We start from the raw sequence: 6000 nt of genomic DNA on the forward strand, positions 1-6000 counted from the left end.
TGAAAACCTTTTATTGTGTTAACGACCTGATTCTATGTAGGATAACATCCCTGTTAAAGAATAGGTTTCAATATTACAGTAGATCTGAGATTATCTTTCAAATATTAAAGCACATTTTTAAATAACACCAGAATTCTTGTCTAAAATTGTCATATTAATATGCAAGTGTACATACCAAGCCTGCCACTCATTTTGAAAACATTTCTGCCACCTTGAATTGATCCGGCAATGAGGTCTGAATGTCTGAGGAGCAAATCCAAAATATTATCTGCAAACAAAACGGAAACTGCACATAGGACCAGATCTTGTGAGCATTTTTAGAATTGGCCTGTCATCAAGGTGTGAAGTGATTTGAATCTTTTTCCTGAGCTGTGAAGCATCTTTGTTTTTTTTTTGTTTTTTTTTTAACAAGGGCAGAGATCCAAAACAAACACAAACAGATAACACACAAAGCAAAGGGTTTCTGCAAGTTTCAGTGAATTGCATTCATGATTTTTTTGGATCACAATTGCTTAAATGAAATGCACGCAATAAGAAAGATAAATTGATAACCTTACAAATTATATTCAACTTTTTCAATAACTAGGTAATAAAATTAGGTAAAATAACTTTATTTTAATTAACCAAGAAAAACCTTTTACACCTTTTGCGAGAATACCTCCTGGTAAAAAAGGAGACACATGAGGACACACGATGTTTCCTGTGGTTTGAAGTGATTTTCTTATTTCCCATTTCAGACTGAGTTAAGATCTTTACAGAGCTTTTCAAGTTCAGAATAACACATGACCTGAAAATAAGGACTAGTGATGACATCTAATGACTTTAAAAAAAATTAAAATACTAAAACAAAACCAGAACAGGGCAACAATAAACAAAGTAGGATTCTCACAGAAGAAAACATTTGATAAAGCAAAAATTCACTGAAACATAATGAAATAGTAACTCATACTTTACAACTTCACAAAGCACAGGAAAGGAACATAAAACCATTTGAAAAGGACAATTTATGGGCTACAGAATGAGACAAAAACATGGCGTAAAAACCCTGAATGGCCTGGGTGCATCTTATCTACATAACTCATTGTCCATTATCAGTCCAGGAGAACTCTTTGCTCTCAGTCTGTACTAGTTGTTCCCAGAATTTTCAAGACTTGGAGGCTGAAGCTGTAGTGCTTATGTGGACAACTCCTCTGGAATCAGTTCACTGCCTGCTAGTTTGATATGATAGGCATCACACTTTAGGTTTGAACTGTGAAAAGGGTCCAGTCTCAGGCCATTGTTTGGAGTTTGTGTCATGGTAAGGAAGAGACCTAAAATAAAACCAAAAATTTGGAACCAAGATTTTTGGGCCATTATCAAAACTGTGCTGTATCCATTAATCTTCTGCTAATGTGAAACCCAAGGCCAGTTGGGTTCCAGTTTGGTGACATTTATCACCGTTAACTGAAGAAGATGAGAGTAACGTGTGATAATAACTGTGATACTAAAAGATTGAAATCCAGTGAAGCTAAACTAAGAAAAATACTGCTAAGCTAACAAGATTCCAGCCCTGAGTTAAATAGATTGTTCCATATCTGGGTTGATTTAACTCAGTAGGGTTATGTTATGGGTTTGAACAAGCAGTCTGTGTGTGGTTTAGGTTAGAGGATTTTCAAACTAAACAAAAGGATTTAAATCTGTAATTGCTCAGGCTACACAAGGGTGCCATGTCCTATACCCAATTTATCCATGCAGGATCAGGGCAAGATCAGAGATTCATATTAAAAAAAGTTACATTTGTTGCTTCTGTTCTGCAACAAATGATTACAAAACAGTGACATCAACCTTGTTTTGATCAACAATTTGAATGTATGTCAGTATATGAGCCTGAATAAAATATTGACTAATCTTTTGATCACAATGATTGTTGAACATAGCTGGCTTGTGCTAACTTACCCAGCAGGCTAATGCTATGTTAAGTAAACACATTTGTTTTCTAGTATGAGTTAATGCCACGAACACAACCCACTAATATTCACATTATTATTATGTTTTTATGATCCCAGTATGGTAAAATTAAGCTTGTTAAAGAAATTTAGAGACATTTGATCAGATTGTGGCTGTCTATAAACAATCATGAGGCTCCTTTGACCCAATGTTTGGATAAAACTACCCAACAGACTTTGGATTAATGTACAATTCAATATATAAATACTGAGCATGCAAGTGGATTCAAATATAGATTTTAAAACAATATAGTTGATTGATTTGTTGAATTATAAGTCAGTTGGCCAGCACTAGTTCTCAATCAGCCAATCCCAGAGGCTAACCATGTTCTGCAGCCCATTGTTCCTAGTTGGGTTCTGCTGGCAATCTCCCTTTCAAAATGATGTTATATATATTTTTTTAGTTGTATTTTGATTGCCTACTTTTGTTCTGCAGTTGTGATGTTATGAATTATTTTTGTTCTAACAACAAAGAACTGCTGAATTGATCAAAATCAGCTGAGTTGTGCAGTTTGTTCTCCACAGTCAGCTTGTCCTCTTTGACCTGGGGGAAAGCAACACAAAAAAACAATCTGACTTTTGTTAGTAGCTAAGAGGTTTTTCCTGGTGGGAGTTGTGGGGACAGTTGGAAAGGGATTTGTGCTTTCTGTGTTTCTGTAAGATCTTTTTTTGTTCAATTGTTCTGTGCGTGGCCCGTGTGAGCTGCAAGGATCTCAGGTTAACTTTGATCGTGAATCCTTTGAAAGAGTCTTGTAGTACTTTAAATGTGCACTTCTTCAAAGAGATGCTCTATTTACAGAGACAGGTCAAAGCTGCAGAGCTCATACCGGTGTGTTACAAATTCCATGTCTCTGTTAAAAACCAACAAGACAGACAAAATGAGTTACTTTGAAGACATAACCTTTGGAGAAATTTCCACAACTTCAAGTTCTATGTCTGGAGTTGTTGGAAAATAGCTTGTGGTGATTAAAATTAACCTTACTTTTCCAAATGTTTCAGGTGACATTGTTGTTTGCTTTGCTCCACACTGCACCATGCCTGTTAAGAAGAGAAAAGTTGCTGTGTGGAATATGGATAAAATCTGAATATTGCTAGCGGGAATCATTGGTACTATTTAAATAACAATAAACTGCGACAATGAAATCCATCCATCTATTTGACGTACCTGCTTATTATTGCAGGACATTTAGGAGAGGGGTGCAACTAACTTGACTGTATTATTAGAGTCTCAAGCTTTAAACTTCCTGGCTGATGTCTTGAGACATTGCCTCAATAGTTTCACATCATTTTTATTTCTCTGGATACCCTCTCTGCTGCAGAGCTCCATTCCAACCTCAGAAAAATACCCACACAACATGGTGGCGCCACCTCTGTACTTCACACTTGAGATGTTTAAAAATGGCATGCTGTATTGTTTCTAGAGTGTGATTTTAGAATTTGTTTAATAATCTGAAACATCTAAATGTGATTTTAAAAAGCAAAAGCAGATGGCATCTGTAAGAGAGCCAATACGTTTTTTTATTTTCATAAATAAATCTGGTTAAAGAGTGCTGCAAATCTCTCTTTAACCAGAAATTCTTGTTGCAGATTAACTAGATCCCTGTTCTATTAGCTCTGAAGCATCAACCATCACAGCATCTAATTTCCAAATTGAAGTGTGGCCTGATTAAGTGCAGTTTCTTTAGTTTTGATGGATGCTCTTACTATTTGCATCTAAAATAGCATTCTCTTTTTGTGGAGTTCAGCTCTGTCTGAACTCAAAGACCAGCAAAATTGTAGAAGTCACTGGAGACAATCCAGTAAGCTCAGAGGATTGTTTTCTACATTTGCGCCAACATGTCAACATCAAAATTTAATTAGTTAAATATTTGCAAACCTGGCGGACAAGTTGACGTCATGTTTGACATGACGTCATGTCAAAATTTAAAAAACACATGAAAACTTTTGTGGATTATCTCTAAGCAGTGAGCAGGATAACAGGTGAAACTATATATGGTATTCTAGGCAGGCTCTGGAAAGCAGATTAAGCATTGGCAGGATTTGTGGAGCCTCCTGCCAAGCACAATACTCGACATAATGAGAAACACTTGTTTCAGAATGAACAATCCACCAAACCCCACACAAGCCAAACGCAAACATAGGAGGCTACATTTTACTCTACATCATTAACGCTGATTTTATTTGGTGGAGTTGGCTCACAGCCAGAGAAATATTCCCATACAACACGTCCCATAAAATTAAAGCTCTGTCTGTTTTATAACTGTCTGAAAGGTGGAGAACACTGAGGAGGAAACTAAACATTTCAAAGGAAATAAAGACTGCTATGAAAGCTATACTCATAACTGCTTCCAAGGCTTGCTTTATGGGTGAATTATAATAAACCTTTCCAGTTCTGGACTCCTTTTCCCAATAACATGAGATACTGCTACAGAAAGAGTAAATGAACAAACAGCATGTTTCCTGGAAAAAAAACAAAACAAAAAAAAAACTTGCAATGTAAAATGAGCCTGAAGACATCCTAAAGTTGTCTTTACCCATTCCTGTTTGATTTGTTTTTTTCAAAAGCCTTTTTATTTTCTGTTCACTTTAAAACAAAGACACAAAAGAGTTGCGTCAAGTGAAAATAAAACCGGTTAAAGTTTCTTGTTTGGCCATGAATCTCCCCAGTATTTTATTGCTACAAAGGGAGGTATTAAATGGTGGACCGGTTTTATTGATTTGACTGTATCCATGAAGGATTAGCGTTCTGTTATCCCTGGGTAGCCTGAACCCATTAACATCAGTGCAGTGGAAAGATTTCTCTCCTCCTACTGTCTGATATCTTTGATCTTGAATTTACAACCAAGAAAGATGACTAGTAATGTACCAGATAGATTGACAAAATAAGTTGCTAAAACATCCTTCCTGCATTTACTTGAAACATGCAAAACCCTCCTGTTTAGAGTAGCCTTTGAACCATAACAGCTGGAACACTGACCAATATACACTGCTCAAAAAAATAAAGGGAACACTCAAATAACACATCCTAGATCTGAATGAAAGAAATATTCTCATTGAATACTTTGTTCTGTACAAAGTTCCATTTGCACAACAGCAGGTGAAATTGATTGTCAATCAGTGTTGCTTCCTAAGTGGACAGTTTGATTTCACAGAAGTTTGATTTACTTGGAGTTATATTGTGTTGTTTAAGTGTTACCTTTATTTTTTTGAGCAGTATATTTGACGTATGTGGATGATTTTGATAATACCACTCGTCAAAATGTAAGTCACTAGTTTCTCAATTGTCGACTGTATGTTGTGTTTTTGTGATGTAAAGCACTTTGAACTGACTTGTTGCTAAAATGATCTATAGAAATAAACTTGATTGATTTAACTTGTTTGATCATATTTTATCATATTTTGCAGCCATGAGAAAAAAAAAGGATTACACAGAACTTGCACAACATTGCAAGTTCATTGAAGTGTCTTTTAACCTACTGCCTAAAACCGAATATAATACCTAATAACCAGCTTCTGTGTTGTTTAGATGAGGACAGCACATTCAACATACAAAAGTTAATCTATGTACAGCTGCAAACAGATTGTTTGAGATTAGAGCTCCTTGAAGAAAATATGCATTATCAAATACATCAAGTTTAAGTTTAGATGAGGTGAAGGGAAACATCACACCCCTTCTGTCATTTGGCTACTAGTGGTAACAAGATGTTCCAAACTTTGGCAAGTGATAGGGTGCACAGTCGCTACAGCCAAAGACTTGCTTCAGGAATTTTTAGACATGACGCCCTAATGCTCAAACAGTGCCCCCATTTGAACTTTTAATGAAGAACAGAATTATTTATTTTCTATAAGATTTTTTTTTTTCGTAATATACGTTCCATCATGCAGACTTTTTACCACTGTTTGTTTCAGTCCTGCCTTACTCTTTTTGTACCAGAAGCAGTCTAGACAAGACTCGATCCAACCCAAGCTGTGGCCACTGTCCCTTAAACTAAACACCACAGGTCCCACATATGTC

The sequence above is a fragment of the Xiphophorus maculatus genome, chromosome 21 (assembly GCF_002775205.1).
Source record: "Xiphophorus maculatus strain JP 163 A chromosome 21, X_maculatus-5.0-male, whole genome shotgun sequence".
Taxonomy (NCBI): Eukaryota; Metazoa; Chordata; class Actinopteri; order Cyprinodontiformes; family Poeciliidae; genus Xiphophorus; species Xiphophorus maculatus.